The following is an 18,886-nucleotide window of genomic DNA, read 5'->3' on the forward strand; positions in this document are numbered from 1 at the left end:
CTACAAGCGGGCTGGGAGACGCAACAGCGTCGAGAGAGAGCTCGACCGCGACCGGTGAAAAAGGCCGGGCAGCTACCGAGGCCGCGAGGCGCAGCGACCGGGACAGCGTAAGCGCGGGAGAAAATTAAAAAACCGCGGAGAACTCAGCCGCAGCCGGGGGGGAAGGGGCTGGGAGGCACGATTTGAAAACCGCTGGGGAGGGCGAACGCAGCAATACGGCAATCGCCATTGCAGCCAGCGGGGGAGAAAGGCAAACGCGGGAAGCCGCCATTTTCGTAGGCGGGGGAAGAAGACGCGCGCGGGAAACCGCCATTTTGAAAAAAAAAGAAAAGAAAAATTTCTTTTTGTCTCTCAAGAAGATTGCGAGGATGCCTAAGCGTGGTAACATCAATGATTTCGATCCCGATGTTGGAGATTGGGCCACGTATGTAGAACGCATAGAGATATATTGTAAGGCAAATAAAATATCAAATGAAGATAAAGCACTAACCTTACTAAACTCAATGGGTGCGAAGACATACGGGCTATTGAAGCATCTTCTATCACCAGCTAAACCGGCAGATCAGACTTTCGCTAATATTGTTGCTGTCATGAAGAATCATTTGAACCCCACACCGCTGATGTTAGCGGAACGATTTAAATTTTATGCGAGAACGCAACTGAAAGAGGAAAGCAACGCGGAGTATTTAATTGAACTGTGTAAGCTAGCGAAATACTGTCAGTTTGGGGAAAGACTGACAGAGGCACTGAGAGACAAATTCGTGTGTGGATTGTCGAAAGAAGGAACACAAAAGCGGTTGCTTGAAGAGAATGATCTTACACTTGATAAGGCTGTCACTATTGCAGCATCGCACGAAGCCGCAGCGAGAGGCACTGCAGAAATGCAGCTGAAGGCAGCGGTACTCAGCGTAGATCAAATGGCTTTGGGTACAACGAAATGTTATCGTTGTGGAAAGACAACACACGATCAGAACCAATGCTGGTTTAAAAACCAGGAATGTAGAAAATGTGGCAAGCTTGGTCACATAGCTAAAGTATGCCGGTCAGGAAAGAAGACCAGCAACAAAAAGTCACCGCAGGAAAAGTGCAGAAAGGTACATAAGGTGGCTGAGAAGAGTTCGGATGAACAGAATTCGGATTCAGACTCCAACAGCAAGGAACTGGGTAGTCTGAGAATTCACAATGTGAGTAAGGAAGCTGACCGACAAACTATCTGGGCCACACTGCAGATAGCAGGAGTCCAAGTGAAGATGGAATTAGACACCGGATCGGCGTTGACGGTCATGAATAAGCAAGATTACAAAAGGTTATTCACACATATTCCCCTACGGGATACGAAGATAGTATTGCAGACATACACGGGGCAAAGAGTATACCCCATCGGAAAGATAAAAGTCAAGGTGATACACAAGGGCAAAGAACACCAAGGAATGGGCAGCACAGTGGCATAGTGGTTAGCACTGTTGCCTCACAGCGCCAGGGACCCGGGTTCGAATCCGGCCTCGGGCGACTGTCTGTGTGGAGTTTGCACATTCTCCCCGTGTTTGCGTGGGTTTCCTCCGGGTGCTCCGGTTTCCTCCCACAGTCCAAAGATGTGCGAGTTAGGTTGATTGGCTATGATAAATGACCCTTAGTGTTAGGGGGATTAAATACGTGGGGATAGGGTGGGATATGTGTTGGTGTAGGGGTTACAGGGATCGGGTGGGATATGTGTCGGTGCAGGCTCGATGGGCCGAAATGGCCTCTATCTGCACTGTGGGGTTTCTGTGATTCTGTGAATGGACATATATGTACTACCTGAGGGAGGTCCACCACTTCTGGGATGGGAGTGGATCAGGAAAATAAATATGGACTGGCACTCCCTAAAAGCAATAACGGTAGATTCCGGAAAAACGAAGGAGTGCATAAATGCTTCAGAAGAGAACAAAGTATCCGAACAGAATTCCACTGAACAACAACAACATAGTTTGACAGAGAATTCTGAGTGTCCAGTCTACAGACATGTACATTTCTGAGGAACACCGGGCTCGAACTCAACTCAATTTCAAACTACAACAGCAATTAGAACAAATGATTCGCCGTTTTGAGCAAGAGATGAATGCAAAGAAAAAGTTCTTTGACACAGAGTGGGAGAATCTGGAAAGACAGCAGAAGCAGCTGATTGAGAAAATGGAACAGGAACACACAAACCATCTGCGCGATGAGGCCAAACGAATCAAAGCTGAGCAAGAAAGGGAATATGTCAAATTCATCGATCAGTTGAAAGCTAAGAAGAAAGAGCACCCTTTTGTGAGCAGTGTCAGCAGTAATAAGCCACTCAGGGAATTGGTGGCAGAGGCAAAAGCTGAAGTGATGGAGGAAATAGAAGACAATAGAGAGGAAGCAGAAGATGATGACTCATCTGAACCATTATCACCCCTACCAGGTCACGCACGTGGTCCCTCCGAACTGAGCCAAATCAGTCTGGAAGTAGAAAAACTTCCCAATGTACTCGAGCCTTTAGAAGTCAGCAATGCTGGTTCTGAAGTTACGAAAGTTCAAGCTGTTAAGTCCAGTGAAGGACTATTAGATGAGTCACCCCAGCAACGAGAACCTACTACACCACCGAGAACTACTACACCACCGAGGCGTTATCCGGACCGAGTCAGGAGACGCAGGAGGCGCCTCCGCAGAGACTGAATCTGTGAACTGTTTTGACATGAAGTTGTGTATATATGTTATGATGTTATGTTTAATGGGGAATATATATACTGTTAAGCTAAAAAGGGAGGATTGTAGTGTATGTAACCGTTCCACCTTTAAGAGAACTATTTTAAGGGTTGCACTACTTTATCTTGGCTGCTGTATACTGTAATACTGGCGGTGACCACACCGGTATATAAGTGCTGTGTAAGGATTTATTGGGCAGTTCCGCCCTGACCTTCGACTAGTAAAGACCTGTTAAAATTTACTCTTGTGGTCTGTGTAATAATTCTCATTATAACACACAGACTTAACAGCCTGCAGCGCGTTCTGGTCAACCATCCGGTCCATCTCCCTTTGGAAGACCGAGACCCCGTTGGTGACGCCGAAGGGGACTTGGAGGAAGTGGTAGAGGCGACCGTCGGCCTCGAAGGCCGTGTACTGGTGGTCCTCAGGCCTGATGGGGAGCTGGTGGTATGCCGACTTCAGATCAATTGTCGAGAATACCCGGTATTGTGCTATCTGGTTGACCATGTCAGATATGCGGGGAAGTGGGTATGCGTCTAATTGCGTGTATCGATTGATCATCTGGCTGTAATCAATAACCAGGCGCTGTTTTTCGCCGGTCTTTACTACCACCACTTGGGCTCGCCATGGGCTGGTGCTGCCCTCGATAATCCCTTCCCTCAGGAGTCTTTCTACTTCTGATTTAATAAAGCTCCTATCCCCGGCACTGTACCGCCTGCTTTTCGTAGCAATTGGCTTGCAGTCTTTGGCGAGGTTAGCGAACAATGGGGGGGGTTTGACCTTCAGGGTGGACAGGCTGCATACTTTGCGCGGCGCCGTGTTTAAATTCTGCCGGCTGCAGACTGTAAGTGGGGGCAGGGGCCCGCCATATGCCATCGTGACGCTCTCCAGATGGCACTGGAAGTCTAATCCTAGCAGTACGGGAGCGCAGAGCTGTGGCAGGACGAGAAATTTAAAATCTCTGTACTCCACGCCGTTCACTGTCAGAGTCGCTACACAGTAGCCGCCGACGTCCGCCGTATGGGACTTTGAGGCCATAAAGACCTGGTGGCGTGTGTGCATAACCGATAGGGAGTAGCGTCGCACCGTTTCGGGGTGGATGAAGCTCTCCGTGCTTCCGCAGTCGAAAAGGCAATTTGTGGCATGGCCATTTACCTTTACGTTCATCATGGACCTGGCTAGTTGATGGGGCCTAGATTGGTCCAGGGTGATGGAGGCCATCGTCGAGGTCGGTGGGTCGCTGTAGTATTCGCCCGCGCCGGGGGCCTGGTCCCGAAATGATGTCCAAGATGGCGGCTCCCCCTCGGCTGGTGGTGCCCAAAATGGCGGCCCGCACGGCTCACACGTGGTTGGTGGGGTCCAAAATGGCGGCCTGTATGGTTCACACGCGGCGCTGCTGGAATTGGGGGTCGATTTCGCCCTGCACACCCTCGCGTAGTGGCCTTTCTTGCCGCATTTGGAGCAGGTCGTGTCCTTTGCTGGGCATTGCTGTCTGGGGTGCTTGGCCTGGCTGCAGAAGTAGCATTTCTGGCCTCTGGTCATTGCAGCTGTAGTTGGGCTGCTGGCGGCTTGTGGCCTTACCGGGTCCCAAGATGGCTGCTCCCGTGGCATCCACGTGGCCATCCGGTCAGGGGGGTAGGCGTCCATGTTCTGGAGGGCCACGTCTAACGAGTTAGCGAGGGCCACCGTCTTCTGCAGGTCGAGCCCCCTCTGTTCCAGCAGCCTCTGCCGAGTATAGTTGGACCTGATGCCGGCTACGTAGGCGTCTCGGATCAGGTCTTCCGTGCATTCCTTGGCCGTCACCGCTTTGCAATTACAGTCCCAGCCGAGGACTCTCAGTGCCAGTAAATATTCGGTGCCCGATTCCCCGGGGCGCTGTTTTCGGGTAGCCAGGAGGTGTCTGGCGTAGACCTCGTTAACAGGCCTCACGTATTGTTCCTTTAGCGTCGCGATGGCGGCCGCGTAAGTTGTGGCGTCTCGGATGATCGAGTAGACTCGGTGGCTCACCCGTGAGTTCAAGACAAGCCGTTTCGCGTCATCTGTAGTGACGGTAGTGCTGGAGGCCTCCAGGAAGGCTTCGAAACAGCTCAGCCAGTGTTCAAAGTTATTGGCTGCATCTGCTGCTTGAGGATCCAGGTCTAAATGTTCCAGCTTCAAGATTTGCTCCATGTCGAAAATTAGTCAATAAAATTGATGCACTATCAACAACACCAAAGACTACGAGTTGAACTTATACGAAGTAGGCTTTTATTGACTAAGAACTGGAGCATGCCTCTGCTAGTGGATCCATCCTAAGAGCTCCCGGGGGAAGGGTGGTGAGTCACCTTTATACCCGGGCTTAGGGGTGGAGCCAGGGGTGGAGACATGCCCGGACTTTTACAGAGTTAACAGTGGTTTACCACACAGACATGTACAGGGTTAACAGTGGTTTACCACAACTTGTCTCTCTGACGGAACAAGGTTCCGCTCTCACCACTTTATCTCAGCTCCGCTGATACATTGTGATTATATTGTATATTGATTATATTGTACATTTCTGTTGTTAAAATGGCATCATGCCAATTTTCATCCTCACTGCCTGGGTGGTAAACTAGGATGCAAATTGGGCAAGTTCTACAATGGGTAGCTGATCTGTTTGGCCAGATTACTGTAATGTACTCAACACACGGACACGGGATGTATTCCTTCAGCCATCAACACGAGGCTTCTTTATTTATTTCCTTTCTCTGTTTACCCTCCATCGCCCCCTACCGGGGTGGAGGGTAACTATCACCACATCTCCCTTTCTAAACACTATTCCTTTACTATTAAATTTCAAATGACCTTCTTTCAAATCATTACTTTTTTACTGTGCTTAAGAAATAACAAACTCTAACAAACATAACATCTCTAATGCACAATGTAACTCTTTTTTTTAGAGGAACACGAATAATGCAAGCAGAGTAAGCTTGGAGGGACAAGGTGACTGCCTGAACCTTCCACCAAGTACCTCGGGTATTATTCTGACCCAGTGAGGTGTCTTGGTTCTTAAGCTATTCATGTTGCAAAGTCCTGGAGGTATGAAGGAGGATTGCGGACCCTTTCAGAGTATCGTCTGGAACCCAATGGAGGTGGGGTATCCCCTGTGGGTGGAGGAGTTCCAGGACCCGCATCCCCATTGTAGTCATCGGGAATGGAAGGCTCATCAGCAGCGTCTGGGGGCTGCTGGGTAAGTGCGAGGTGTCTGCGGTTCCTGCGAACAATCTGGCCCTGGATATCAACCAGATACGATCTTGGGGTGTTGGCCTGTCCTTGCACAATGCCTCTTTTGCGGGAGTCACGTATCCACACATAGTCACCTGGAAGGAGTGGACACAAGGGCTTAGCTCTGTGGCGACTGTTAAAGTTGGCCTGTTGTCTTAGTTTAGATTGTTTGTCCTTGTCTGTAAAATTCTGGCGGTCGGGCCAGCCTGGGCATTGTTGTACTTTACGTTGTAGTTGACTGCTTAATCCAGGCCACCAGACAGAACATCTGGCTCGTGCTCTGCATTTTGTGATCCCTTGATGGCCATCATGCAGTTTGTCCAGAATGTCTTTCTGCATTGATGCTGGAATGACCAACCGGCACCCTTGTAGCAGCAATCCTTGTGCAATAGTGAGGTCACCTGAAACGGCTGCGTAAGGTCTAAGGCCTAGAAATTCAGTTGCGTTCGCCAGCCATTAGCGCCTTAGGAGGGGTAGATCTCGAGCGCTAGGCACTTAGCGCCCGGGCGCAGGACGATCTGCGCCTACGCCCAACTTCAGTAGACATTTAGCGCCGGCGCAAAGTGTTTGCGCGCGCTCAGCTGCGCGCGCAACTTATGACGTCATTTCGTCGTGCAACGCCCTTTGTGCGCCCCAAACCGGAACTTCAGTCGCGCCCGCCCAATGTGGGCGTGGCGGTGTTAAGAACTGTGAAGTGGAACGCAGCAGAGGCCCTGCGGGCCTCGGGGAGCACTAATTAAAGGGCACTTACACTGAACTATAAAGGCCAGCCATTTTGCTGCAATGACTTTTCTGCAACGGATTTCTGGACAGAGACCAAGGAAGAGACCTTACTGATTTGGCCCAACATAGGAGAGGTATTTTTGGCTTCTGGCCAGAGCTTGGAAATTTGCCTCATTGTGATTTCATTGTTTGCAAGTATATTATGGGGGCTGCATGGGGTTCCAACCCTCAGTTCCAGCATTATGTGCGAAGGGCTCGCAGACGCTGTGTGAGAGGGGCAGCCATGCCTAGACGCAGAAGGGGCATCAGGCGTCGGCAACGTAGGCCTTACCCACTCAGGGAATACTGCCAGCAGGTGTCCTATCTCACCATGACTGCCGCGCAGTGTGTTAAGAGGCTGCGCTTCAGAAGGGAGGTGGTTGCAGAGATCTGCCAGCTGCTTCACAGAGATCTGCGTCCACAGCTGATGTGCGGGACGTCTCTGTCGGTGGAAGTGAAGGTCACGGTGGCTCTGAACTTTTATGCAAGCGGCTCCTTCCAAGCCGCTGCTGGGGACATAGCTAACATCTCCCAGTTCGCCGTGCATCGCTGCATCCGGCAGGTCACCGATGCCCTTTTCACAAGGAGACACCAATTCATCTCCTTCCCCATGACCCTAGAGAGGCAGGAGCAGCGTGCAGTCGGATTTGCGAGGATCGCCGACTTCCCCATGGTGCAGGGCGCCATTGACTGCACGCATGTGGCTTTGCGGGCACCTATCGACAATGCCGAGGATTACCGCAACCGGAAGGGCTACCATTCCCTCAATGTACAGCTGGTGTGTGACCACAGGCAACGCATCCTAGCTGTCAATGCCCGCTTTCCAGGCAGCAGCCACGATGCCTTTATCCTGCGCCAGACTACTGTGGCTGACATGTTCCAGGCACAGCCTCCCCCAAGAGGATGGCTTATCGGGGACAAAGGCTATCCTTTGTGTACAAGGCTCATGACCCCGCTCCGCGCGCCCAGGACCACTGCTGAGGAGGCATACAACGAAAGCCATCAAGCCACAAGGAACATCATAGAGCAAACGATTGGCGTCCTCAAGCAACGGTTCCGCTGCCTGGATCGCTCCGGCGGATCTCTACAGTATTCGCCGGATAGAGTCTCCCAGTTCGTCGTCGTTTGCTGCATGCTGCACAACCTGGCTATCCGCAGGACTCAGGCACTGCCACCTCACGTTGGACCACCACCTCAGGAGGACGAGCAGGAGGACCATGAGGAGGAGGAGGAGGAGGAGGAGGAGTACCAGCCCAGGAGGGAGCCACAAGGTCCAAGGGCCGTCCGTCGGCGGCTTATTGAACGACACTTCTAGGCCCCCTGTCAGGGAATGGCTTGTGGCAATGAAGGCACATGAATGCAGCCGCTCCGCAAGCCCTCAGCCGGTTAACGCAACAACCACTTGAAACATCACACATGGACAAGCTGAATAAAGAAAAAGCTTTATTGAACAAACTCAGGGCCCTTCCCACATGAAATCCAAAAACAGACAACACCCCCAAAAAACAGTCAAACACATATCTCACTCCCACAACCTGGGGAGGAATAACAAAACTTGTCCATCCAAATGGCCTTCATCCTCGGCCTTACCAAAAGAACCCCCCCCATAGACAACACAACCACCCCCATATAAAAAAACATTTGCCAACACACTCTACTTTGTGTGCCGAGAGGGCGAGTCCTTGTCCAGGCTTTTCCGGCCCCTGGCCGACCTGCTGCTCCACCTCAACCTGGGCCCTGTGGGTGCTGCAAGGCTGGGGGAAGGCTCCTGAGGGGCACATTGCGTGACGGCAGATGTCCTTGGGGGTCGGCCTAGACGAGCTCTGGCCCTCGAGGGGCCGGCTGCTGACTGCTGCAGCTGTGGCTGGGCAGCATCAGTCCCTCCAGCAGCTCGTCGCAGCTTCGCTGGGGGAGTGGCAGTGGCGGCTGCAGCAATGGGGGCAAGCTGGCTGATGCCAGGCGCTCGCTGCTCGCCTGAGACACTGGCACTCGGCCGGGCTGGCACTGCAGCAAGCGCAGCAATCTGGTGAAGGCCAGACCGCTGTGCTGCTGCAGCGCGGCGGGTGCCCTGGCGATGCCTGCCTGACACAGCGAGTGTGGCAGCAGTGAGTGCCCGTACTGCCCTGGTCTGTGCCCGCATCAGACCAGCCAGTGACTGCACGGCACCACTGATCAACTGTCCACTCGCTGCCTGTGCTGCCCTGAATTCGTCCCGACTCGCGTCCTGTGATGCCCCGAATTTGGCCCGACTCGCTTCCTGTGATGCCCCGAATTCGGCCCGACTCGCGTCCTGTGATGCCCCGAATTGTTCGAGACCCCTGGCCTGTGCTGCCGCGAGTTGTTCGAAACCCCTGGCCTGTGAGGCCCCGAAATCGGACACACTATGAGCCAGGGACTCAATGGCCTCAGGCAACCGTGCCACAACCCCCATGAACTCGGTGTGCCGACGATCCGAGTCCGCGGACATTTGATCAAGGAGGCGCACCTCCTGGGCGAGGACCGTCTCCGGACTGGAGGCCGGACTGTCCCTCTGGGGAGAAGGCCGCCGAGCTGCCCGACCCTTCCCGCGTGGCTGCACGCCACTGGGCCCAGCAACTACACTTCCCTGCAACACCTCCCCCCTCTGGGGAGAAGGCAGCCGAGCTGCCCGACCCTTCCCGCGTGGCTGGACGCCACTGGGCACAGGAGCTACACTCCCCTGCAACACTTCCCCCCTCTGGGGAGAAGGCAGCCATGCTGCCCGACCCTTCCCGTGTGGCTGGACGCCACTGGGCACAGGAGCTACACCCCCCTGCAACACTTCCCCCTGGCTCTCCTCCAGGGAAGACGTGTCCCCTCCATTGCCATCCCCTGGCGCGGATGAGGGTTCCCCCGATGGGCCGCCTTCCTCTTGCTCCTCCTCGTCCTCCTCTTCCGAGGGACTGACACTCGCAGCTTCAGGGACCTCCTCCTCACCAGCTGAAAGCAGGAAGGCACAAGAGTAGCTTTAGAGTGAGGACAGGGCGTCAGCGAGGGAGGCATGAGTGGTGGCATTCTGCGCATTGGTCGGACAGTGGCAAAGGATGTAGATCTGAAGCGCAAGGGGAACGAGAGAGGTCCAAAAGGTCATGTCCTTACCATTGGGGCCCAGCACAGGGTCGGCATCTCCAATTGCAACGGGGCCAAACACCCGGGCACCCATGAGTCGACCCACGCGCTCCTCCAGGTCACTGAGCTGCTGGAACTGGGGACAGCCTCCCCCGGTGACAGTCCGGCTCTTCAGATTCTGGGCCAGCTTGGCCTGCAAGAGAAAGGACGGCCTCTAAGTACAGTGAGGTGCCCTGTTGTTGTGTGCACTGCCTCCCATGGTCGAATAGCTTGGCCAGTGTGGTGCCCTGTTGTTGTGTGCACTGCCTCCCATGGTCGAATAGCTTGGCCAGTGTGTAAAGTGCAGAAAGTGCAATTGATGTTCATGCCAGTGCCATAGCTGCTGGATGAGGGCTGGCCATTAGGCCTTTGAGGTCCCTTTGCCCATAATGTGAGGTGCACATGCAAGGATGAGGAGGACACTGGAAAGGGTACTCACCCTGACAATCCGAGTGAGGTCGTTAAACTTTTTCCGGCATTGGACAACAGTCCGGGGGACATCGCAGGTGGCTGTGACCCTCTGGGCGATATCCCTCCAGGCTCTCCTGTACACCCTGTTGGGAGGCTTCTTGCCACTGTCTGGGAACAAGATATGGCTTCTCTTCTCCAAAGCCCTAACCAGCACCTTTAAATCATGGCCAGAGAAGCGCTGCGCTCGCTCACGGGCCCTCTGCATCCTTCCTGGCGCTATTTTTCTCCAGCAGCAGTGTTTAGGCCTAGCTGGAGGGCTGCAGTATCCAGGGCGTGGCAGCAGACCAAGTCGACCCTTCCCCCTTTAAGAGCTGGCCGGCGCCAGGGTGTCTGCTGTCAATCAAAACATGACCGCACCTGCGCTGCGCCCGGCCTCGGTGGTATCAGTCTGCACCGCCGGCTTAGCGCCTAAGGATAGCCGTGCATCGCCAGTTTTAGCGCTCGAGCAAACTCCTTGGCCAAAGCTACTGAATTTCGGCGAACTGCCCTCCACTTTCCGGCGGGCGCAAACTTTAGCGGCCGCCCGACTTTACCGCCCCAAAAGTGGCTATACTGAATTTCTAGGCCTAAGAGTGTTGTCAAGTTTTGCATGATCTGGCCAGCCCTCATGGCAGTATGTGAAGACCTGACAAAGTAGTTCATCCATTTCCTGTTCTTGACGAAGTGCAGCCAGGCGTTTCTCGGTAATGGGCAGTACAGTGAGTATTGAGTGTGCATAATTCTCTATGCACTGCACCTCAGGGGAATCATCCACCGGCGGCTGGTAGGGAGCCCTGGAGAGGACGTCGGCAGTTGCTAGGCTCTTCCCTGGCACATGTGATATAGTGAAGTGAAAGTGCATGAGTCGCATCTGAAAGCGTTGAATGCGGGGGGACAACTCGTCCAGGTTTTTAGATCCCAATAGTGTAAGGAGGGGCTTGTGATCTGTTTCGACCTGGAATGTCATGCCTATTAGGAAGTCTCTATAGTGCTCACATGCCCATGTAATTGCCAGGGCCTCTTTTTCAATCTGCGCATAGCGCTGCTCTGTTTTTGAAAGGGCTCGTGAAGCATAGGCTACAGGGCGCCAGTCAGTGTCAGGTCTCTTTTGTAAAAGGACTGCACCCAAGCCAAACGATGAGGCATCAGCTGAAACTTTAGTGCGTGCATTGGGGTCATACAGTGCAAGGCCTGGCGGGGTGGTTAGCTCCGTCTTTATCTCAGTGAAAGCTTGGGACTGCTGGTGTCCCCAATACCATGAGGTCTGCCTGTTGAGGAGATCCCAGAGTGGCTTGGTTTTATCGATGGGGTATGTATTTGCCCAAGTGATTGACCAGGCCCATGAAGCGGTGTATTTCAGATACATTCCTAGGCGCGGCCATGTGTGCGAGGGCCTTGACTTTGTCAGGATCTGCTCTGACACCGGTCCCATCGATGACCTGGCCGAGAAATTTCACCTGCGTTTTGGCGAATTCACATTTGGAGTTAAGAGCAAGTCCAGCTTGCTGTAGTTTACTGAGAATTGCAAAAAGTCGCTGATCGTGCTGTTCTTGGGTTGCGCCAAACACCAACACATCATCCATTTGGCATAAGACACCATCAAGTCCCTCAAGGAGGCGGGACATGCGGCGCTGGAAATGCTCAGGGGCGGAGGATATTCCAAAGGGCAGTCTGTGGAAACAGTAATGTCTGAATGGCGTGATGAACGTGGTGAGACATTTTGACTCCTCCGACAAGGGTATTTGCCAGAAACCAGATTGAGCGTCAAGCTTTGTAAAAACCTTTGCATCTTTCAGCTGCCCCAGAGTGTGCTCTACGCAGGGTAAGAGATGCAGCTCTCTGCAGACACTTTCATTGAGTTTTGTTAGGTCTACGCAGATTCTGATTTTTCCGTTGGGTTTTGGGACTACAACCATTCCGGAGCACCAGGCTGTGGGTTCCTCAACTCTTGCAATTATCCCCAGTTGCTGCATGTGGGTGAGTTCCTCCTTAACTTTGGACATAAGGGGGAGCGAGACATGTCGGGGTGTAGAGAGAGCAAAAGGTTTAGCATCCGGCTTGAGGCGAATGTGATACTCCTCTTGCAGTCGCCCAATGCCTTGAAACAGTCTGGGGAACCACTGTCTGACCTCCCGTTCGAGGTCCGTAGATACTGTCTCTGCTACTTGTGGGTCCAACCTGGACACCAGATGCAGGGAAATGATGGCGGGGCGACCGAGGAGCACTGTTCGTAGACCACGTACCACATACACGTCCTGTTTTGTAGACCGTGGACCACGGGTCAGGGTAGCTGAAAATTTTCCTCTGACATTCAACGGGACTTGACCAGGCCCCTGAAGAATCTTAGTGGTGCTCTGAAGAGCCTCTTGACCTAGGTCGTTGTAGAGGCACTCCGGGATGACAGTGACATCAGCCCCTGTATCGAGTTTGAATTCAGTCATGTGACCACACAGGCTTAGGGTGATGGTCCACGGCTGGTCCTGCCCATCTCCAGTTGACCCCAGGAATGCTATCTCATTGTCGTCGTCCTCTGATATTTCAGCAACCACAGGTGTGGATCGGCAAACTGCAGCAAAATGTCCCTTTTTCTGGCAATTCCTGCAGCTAACATCTTTGGCTGAACAGATTTGTCTATTGTGTGTACTCCGGCCACACCATCTGCAACTCCGCTTTTGTGGTTGGAAAGGTGTTCCAGTTTGAGTTCCAGTGCGAGGCCTCTGTACATATTCATGTGAGTCAGTTTGTCTTGATTTGGTAGAAAAATGTTTTTGGGGGGCTGATTGTCGGGGGGCACTTATGGTTTCAATGGACTCCTCCTCCTCATTACTATCTTTCCGAAGCATTGATTGCTGTTTCTTTATTGCTTCACTTTGGAAAACCGGTGTTTTTGCTTTGTCAACTGTGAGGTCTGGATCCATCTGTAATTTTTCAGAGTTTAAGATCCCTTAGTCCAACAACCAATCTGTCACGAATTAGTTCATCCCGCATAGCTCCATATTCACAGTGTTCTATGAGCTTTGATGAAGCTATCACCCGATTTCCCTCTCTCCTGCATGCGCCTATGGAATCTTGCGCATTCGAATATCAAATTCCTCCGTGGGATGAAATGATTAGACAACTCCGTTTTAACTGTGTCATAGCTTTTCAGTTGATCAGCCGTAATATTCCTGCACCGGACGATCGCTTCAGCCTCCGCTCCCATGGAATATAGTAGCGTCTTGACCTGTTTCTCCTGTGACTGTTTATCAAGGCCTGAAGCCTGTCTGAAGTGTTCAAATCTGCTGAGCCACAACGGCCACTCTTCCGGCCGTGTAAAATCTAATTCGGAGGGGGGAGCAATCTGAAAGAATGCAGGACTTTGAGTGGCCATGATAGTAAGCAACGTGGGGTAAGTACACTTTTTTTTTCTCAGTCTCTCTTGTTTATCTCCATCCTGGCGTAACTAGCTACTGTGCTACACCCATATCGTAAACTTTCACTCACCGGGAGCTGACTGGTTTCACTGGGAAAGTTAGTTCCATTGACGCGGACAGTCTTTAACATGGGTATTTCGGGTACTTGCCACTTCTGTCACCATGTAATGTACTCAAAACACGGACACGGGATCACGGGGAGAAATTTGACTTGCATTCGAAATGGGCATGAAGTTGGTGGGCTGACTGCTCTATGCGTTGGTCTATTCTGGTCTGAGTCCCAAGCCAAATTGGTTCAAGTCTCATTTAAATGCTGCCGGTGAGGTGTGGGTGCCAAATAGGCAGTTAAATGCAGCTCGCTGGTTGGGGAAGGCGGGAAGCTAACCTGGCTCTAACTTATAGGCTATGTCCCCTAGTCCTAGATTCCCCAACCAGCGGAAATAGTTTCTCCCTATCTACTCTATCAGTTCACTTTAATATCTTGAAAACTTCGATCAAACCACTTAATCTTCTAAATTCCAGGGAACACAACCCTAGTTTGTGTGATCTCTCATGGTAATTTAACCCTTGGACTCCAGGTATCATTCTAGTAAACCTATGCTGCACTCCCTCCAAGGCCAATATATCCTTCCTAAGGTGTGGTGCCCAGAACTGAACACAGTACTCCAGGTGTGGTCTAACCAAGGCGTTGTATAGCTGGAGCATAACTTCTAACTTGGGGTAGAGTAGCAGTTTTGGAGAGGGAGAATGGGGTAAGGGAAAGGGCTGACATGAAGAGAGCAGCTGGGAGATAACGATAGTGAAATATTGGGGAGGGGGAAGCAATGGGGGTTGAGGGGGACGGATAGAGTGAGAAAGAGAAGAAATGCCACGGGGCGAGTGAGAAGGAAGGATAGGGGTAGTTTGAAGGGGAGGGAAAGGTGTAGCGGAAGCGATGGTTTAAGAGGTGATGTAAAGGTATGGTGTAATTTGGAAGAGGCAGGGGAGTCAATGGAAGCAAATTGGCATGGGCAAAGGGAAGGGGTTTGGAGAATTGAGAACATATACAATGGGGAATGATGGACAGAACAGAATACAGGGGTCAAAAGGAGCAAGTAGGTGATGGGAATAGAAAGGGATAAGGAATAGGATGGGGTGTGAGGCTGCGGGACTTGATGTCAGGCAATGGGGCTGGAACGTTACCCTTTTAGTGTTGCTTTTTGTTACTACTCTGATGCCCTCGCCAGATCGCTCCCACCCTCAACCTACCAGCACATGGCTTTGGCGGGATCCCTCCTCTGGCCAGCGCCCCACACCTTCCCCCTGAAACATGCCCTGTTGCTGTGTGTGGATCTCCACACCCATCACTGGAAAATGCGACCTGCAGTTTTTTTTGGCTCTGTACCCTATCATACAGCACCACCCGTCACCTCCCACCCCCAAAATAAAGAAGAAAACAAAGTGAAGCAGAAGAGGGCAAAGAAGCAGAAAAGATGAGGGGAGAAAGAGATGAGCAGAAGAGAAGAGACAGAGAGAACCAGCATCACAAGAGCTCGTTTGTGCTGATTTATCGTGACCAATGCCATGGGAAATCCACTAGCGTTTTAAATAAACCATAAGGCTATATATACACATATAAAATGAAATTTTGTGATTTTTCGTTAATTTTTTGATATAACTGCAGTCAGTATTTTTAGTGTATAATTAAGAAATAATGAATGTAAGAAATAGTGGATTGGATTGCAATAGCGTCTATTTGCATATTTGCCAATATTTGAATCTGGGTAAAAATATTAATAGACACCCATGTCATTTTAAGCACAGGGACGCAACCGATAGTCAGGTTGGACTTGAACACATTTGCTTTTCGAGAACAACAAAATAAATACAAAATAAATACACGGTCTGTGTTTCTGCTGCGGGCTTGGACCAGCACACACACAACCATGTTGCATCACATTGTGGCGAATCATTTAAAAGAAAAAGAAAAATCCTAAGAATACAAAGCGACCGTGTTAAATCTGATGTGTTGCATAATGATGATGACTCTGATCTTTGAATTTGAGCCTGGGTGTGGGTGGCGATGGACGCGCACCACATGCACTGGGAGGACGGCCCGGAGGCGCTGATTGACAGGTCTACTGTAGCCGCGCGGCATTGTGGGACAGTCTGTCACTGCCCACTCGGAGTGGAGCTGCTGTTTCTGGAACGGAGACATATTGTTACTGTGTCATTGTAAGTGATTGACATTGTTTCTACACTTCATTTACTTGTAATCATCGCCAACATGTCATCCTTATGCTGTGCCCCTGCGCGCTTTGTGTTTTAGATTGCAATGATGTTATTTGAAATACCCGAGAGTTCTGCAGAGAGCTGTAATGGGAGGCCTTACGTTGTATGTTGCAGGCTGGACTGTAATCTTTAAGCAGTTAGAGCCCTGTTATTAGTGACTGTTAAATATACATTAAAAAAAATGCAGGCTTGCTTCACCTGCCGATTGCAGAGAGCTCGAGCCGCGAGCTTGTCTCATCCCCTTTGTACAAGGAAATGCAGGTTAGTTTACCGACTGCTTAAGAAACGGATGTTTTTAATAACCCTCCGTGCGAACCCGGAAATTGCAGAGCGATCCCCTATTGAGGCTTTAATGTTACAACCCGCGGCGCGTGCATTGTGCAGCTTCTGATGCTCATGAATAAAATGCAAAGTGCGGAGTCCCTCGGAACAACACACTGCACCGCAATAAACCCATTCCAAATACTGGAGTGGATCCGGCTGTAAATATTTTATTTTATCTGGAGGCATAGGCCGATTGCCGCATTTACTGTAATAGACAGGAATTATCTTTTTTGGAAAGCTCGGCGCGGAACCATGTCAAAAAAATGCTGCAGCATCTTGTTGATTCGATGCACTTTCACCTGTGTTTTAACCTGCATCGTTCGTTTTACTCGCTATTTCCGTCTAAATTAATTTAAAGCGATTTTTTGTTTTTATGAATTGATATTTTAGTGTCCTTGTGGATGTCATCATTTTGCTTTCCCAATTGCTGTTTTTAATTCTGCAATCTATATCGACTTTAAGCACAACACTGTTCCCGGAGTGACTATGAAACCACATTCCCAGAGGCTGTTGTGTGGCCGTTACTTAGCAACAGGCGTGAAACTTGTTTCCATCTCTAAGAAAGGCTTTGAGTAAAACGCGGAAAAACGAGATAACTCTGATTCCATACAGATCCCTACAGTTACGGTGTAATCACAATCTGTAACATGCAGAGAGCTGATAAAAAATAAACCTAGCGCTGCCTCTCCTGGTGTCAAACCACGACATGTTTTTGTTGGGTGGGTAGAGGAGAGTTATGAATCTTAAACCTGTCAAAAATCTGTCTGGGCGTTGTCTCCCACAGCAATCTGAATCAGCGAGTGTCGAAATCATTGGCAGATGTAAGAATAGTGTACCTACAAATAATTGACAGAAAGTGCACTGTAGAGTTGTCTTCTGGTTTATTTAATAATTCGCCTATTGTCACTTGTCCCATGGGACAGCTTCGCTATAATCGCTCCCTGTCTGTCGCCGTTGATTTATGTCCTGGGCCATTTTTGTAAATGTCATGTTGTTTCAGATTAATTGCAGATCGCATAAGAGACACTTGATGAGATGTCACTCTCGCTTCCTTTCCTCTGAGCCAATATGGTTGATAGCCGTTTTTAAAAATAAATAAATCACATTTTATTGATTGTTTTGAGGCCTGTACGATTTTTAAAAAGACATAGCAGATATACAAAAATGCTAGATTGGTAGGACAGTGTAGCAGAACTGTTTGCCGTTACTAAGAATCGATTGTTATCTGAACCCGTAGATTTTTTGCAATATATCCTGTTGATCTAGTTGGTGAGGGTAATTTTATTCCATTTAACTCCTCTTGCAATGTTTTGCCCGCAGGAGGAATGTGTCGGGTAGGCTGTAGCTTTATACAAGATTACAGAATGCCATGAGGATCAGGAGAACCCACTTACATGGCTTTAATTGATTTTCGTAAAACTTTCAACCGTCATGTGGTCATCATGAACAAGCAGAAAGCTGTGGGAGTACATGACCAAATCTTGAATTTTAGCCAGTGTGTATACTGTAACTCCAAAATTTGTTTAAGGGTAGACGAAAGAAGAATGAGGCAAGGTTGCCCACTGCCATCTATTCTCTTTGATGTCTTCATCAGTGATGTGCTGGGTGGCATTATAAGACCGGCTTGAGTGTCTATCCTGGACATTTTTGAAATAATTACACTGCTCCTTTTTGCATATGAAATTATGTTGATAAACACATTTAGTGTGCTCTCCGAACCACCTTGAACAATGGGCTTATGATTGCGATATGGGCTGGGTGCTGCCTGATATCCCCCCTCCCCACTGCCCACTATTTTCCAGCTCGTGGACAATAAGCCCAGTTATGGTGCACATGTTGCCACCCTGGCTGAGATCAACTAACTCAGCAGAGACCAGGCAATCCAAGTGACAAAGCCACTGCTCTGCTTCACCAGGTAGAGAAAGATGACTGACTGGCTTGTTGCTCACAGGTTTCATTCTTGTGAGGAGGAATTTTGTTATGATGTCCATTCAAGTGCAATGGATTGTTATTAGTTATATTTCAACAGTTATTATTTTAAATGAAAGTTCGGACATAGCTTCCTCCCATGATACACTGGGATCCCTTTATTCTTGGGGTGGGAGGGACATTACTGAGATTCTTCTTCAGTGTTCATGAAAATTACATTATGGCTAATTATTCTGAAAAATATGCTGGATATTTTCCAATTGTTTTTTTTTTAAATACTTGGGCCAATGGATCGTGGTGGTATTCCTGCTTTTTGACAAACAGTGCAGTGCTGAAAGGTGGAACAATGTGGATAGTGGAGTTAGGACACAGTCAAATGGTAAACTGGGGCTCCCTTGGTTAATATCACTCTATTATATCCATTATACTATTAATGGATGTGTGCAATGCCCCAGGGAGACAGTTGTGAATGTGATCAACTGATTTAAAAATAAAACTGTTTAATAAAACACTTCAAATACATGTCTTTGGTCAAAATTGGAGTACTGAAATGCAAGAGTCATTAATACAAAAGCTAAATACTGCGGATGCTGGAAATCTGAAATAAAAACAGAAAATGCTGGAAATACTCAGCAGGTCAGGCAGCATCTGCGGAGAGA

General features: G+C 50.0%; 1 protein-coding gene across 6 annotated transcripts in view; it reads left to right on the forward strand.

The window, feature by feature from the left end:
• Positions 1 to 18,886, forward strand: part of macroh2a1 (macroH2A.1 histone) — a 111,687-nt gene that overhangs the window by 22,127 nt on the left and 70,674 nt on the right. For 3 of the 6 annotated variants that reach the window (XR_015079345.1, XM_085995642.1, XM_085995647.1), the window contains exon 1: positions 15,815 to 15,917. The exons of 2 other annotated variants lie outside the window; for them this stretch is intronic. The gene's annotated coding sequence lies outside the window, so the exon portion shown is untranslated. Of the gene's footprint in view, positions 1 to 15,814; positions 15,918 to 18,886 lie in introns of those variants that run through there. One more of the 6 variants, XM_085995643.1, reaches the window with a different exon arrangement.

This window comes from Somniosus microcephalus, chromosome 8 (genome assembly GCF_052327205.1).
Source record: "Somniosus microcephalus isolate GS21.2 chromosome 8, FLI_Smic_1.0, whole genome shotgun sequence".
Taxonomy (NCBI): domain Eukaryota; kingdom Metazoa; phylum Chordata; class Chondrichthyes; order Squaliformes; family Somniosidae; genus Somniosus; species Somniosus microcephalus.